Source organism: Malaya genurostris, chromosome 2 (genome assembly GCF_030247185.1).
Source record: "Malaya genurostris strain Urasoe2022 chromosome 2, Malgen_1.1, whole genome shotgun sequence".
In the NCBI taxonomy this organism is placed as follows: Eukaryota; Metazoa; Arthropoda; class Insecta; order Diptera; family Culicidae; genus Malaya; species Malaya genurostris.
Window position 1 is genome coordinate 335,319,559 of NC_080571.1, and position 2,500 is coordinate 335,322,058.

Consider the following 2,500-nt stretch of genomic DNA (forward strand, 5'->3'; position numbering starts at 1 on the left):
TGTATTGCTGAATTTTATCTTTTTCCTCAGCCGTGAATATTTTAGAACCTCGATAGTTGAACCTTGGATCCAGGTATAATGCCATCTGAACCGCCTTCAATTGGCGCAAAATGTTCAATCTATTGTTCAACGACCGAAGTAAATGGGGACTGAAAGAGTTTTCGCGAACTTTCTGTACCTCACTCGTTGCCATCAGCCATGCCATATAGAAGTCAGATAACGACACGTGCTTCTCTTGCATTTGCTTTGTGCAGATGTACAACGGCTTAAACGTATCATAGTAATGCTCAATGAACGACCATTGATTGGAAAGGTCTAGTTCGGGAAAATTATCGGCCAACTGGTTAAAAAACCTTTTTTGGTGTACGAACGATTCCATCATTTTGAATATACCACCCCATCGTGTCCTACTCCAGACGGGTGGGTATGAAGCATCGTAGCTTTCAAACTCTGACCGGTACTTCACCAGCTTACATTTTCTAGCAACAGCAGTGATGGCTCGGATAGACTCATCGGATTTATCAACAACATCCAGTATTGCAAGCTGTAAGGTATGCACGGCACATCTCACAAGAGTAATCCTTTCGGACAGTTCATTGGCCAGTTCAGCAGTAACGTTTCGTTCACACTGTTTATCATCCTCTATCACATCCGACTCATCCAGCTCATCTATGTTCGTACCATCAGCCTGCTGCTCTGTAGGCATTACGTACGTATCATTGTTTAATTTTCTAACCGTTGCCACCATATTAGCCCCATTGTCGCATGTCACGGAAAATATGTTCTCAAGAGATAGCCCATAGTCGGCCAAAGTATCCATAACTTTTGATTTCAAGAACACCGCTGTTTGACTTTCTTTGATTTCGATCATACCAAGGGTACGAATGACCACCTGCTCGTCTAGGGCATACTGTACATTGATGCCTAAGATATGGCGATTGTGTCGGGCAGCAGAATCTATTTTCAAGCAGACGAGCTTGCCTTTCATCTCATCTATCAACATTTCTTTTAGACGACAGGCAGTCTTCGAGAGATGACATTTCATTGTGACACGGTTCAAAGTGCACCCAAGAGTCGTTGTAATCGGTTTCAGTAAGTCTTTGAAGCCTTCCCACTCGAAGCAGGAAATAGGAAGATGATGGAAGGTCGTCAGCTTAACTGCTGACGCAATTAGTAACTGCCGGTCAATAGCTATCAAACGCTTAGGAATTACTCTTTCCTTCTTCTCCATTGGATAGGCAATTGTAAGGAGATTGTTTGCACATGCACGTTCCGTATGTACGGTACGAAAGTGACGGATGAAGTTGCCAGGGGCAAATCTACTCTGGACGTATGGACATCCTGACGCGGGATCGATGTTGCAGATAGCTTTATCGCCCTGTCTTACTACCAATGACGACGCAATGTCCGTCAGTGACCGCTGCAGCTTATTGCGGTCTGCTCTTGTTGTAGGTGCCATCGTATAAACACCACACAAAATTTAGTCGTTAATGGTTTAACTCTAAATACGCTCCTCTATCTAAACACACACACTTGATAAATACTTCTTTGATCAATATTGAATTCGCACTATATCACTATAACCTTGTCTGAACCGGATTCGTTCGGAATACGATACGAAACCTGACAGACTCTCCCTCCTACGCCTCCGACAAGTGCCGGAAGCAACGGTGGTATCTCATTGTTGCCCGGGAGATAATATTTTACCCGAGCTCCCACCTATCTGGCAGTGGGCCACGGTAGTGCACCACTTCACCAGCGCTCATATAGCTATTCGCCTCTCTGTTCGTACCTGTCCCTCCAAACCGTAGTTAGCAATTCCAACAACCTACATATTTTCAGTTAGCTTTTCCAACAACCTATCCGATTTTTTTTTCTTAGCTAAGTCCAACACTTTTTTAGTTATTCCAACAACCGATTTAGTTCAGTCAACACCCGCATTTTTTTTCCAAAACCCAGCTGTTTCACATATGGTAGTGCCGTCCCCGCTCTGTCGAATGCAATTGACGTGAGCGTAGTACGCGGGATAGGTGATAAGTTACGAACGTAGGCGCAATGCCTATCCGTGCGGGATATGTGCCAGTTCGTACATGGGTAACATGCTGGAAGGCCGCAGCATGAGAGGCATACGCTTAGTAAACCGGGTTGACCGGTTGCAACTTGGTCACATTTGTATGGAACAAAAAATTTGTGCGCAGATTTTCCAAAACGGACTTCACGTCGTGAAAGTACGTCGCAAAACTACCAGAACGCACCATATGTCGTTACGTTCGTTTACCAAAGTAAGCCGTAACAACGATTTTAAATAATGCCTCTCGGTACGAACCATCACCATGGACACGTATATGGGCGGTCCGCTGTCTATGCCGCATCGATAGGCGTTAACGGTTAACACTGTATACATAACTACGGACGCGTATACGGGAGCGGTTCGCTGCATGTGCATCGCTGTTAGGCGTTAGCCATAGATACGTTTTCAACCAATCACCAATCTTAAACC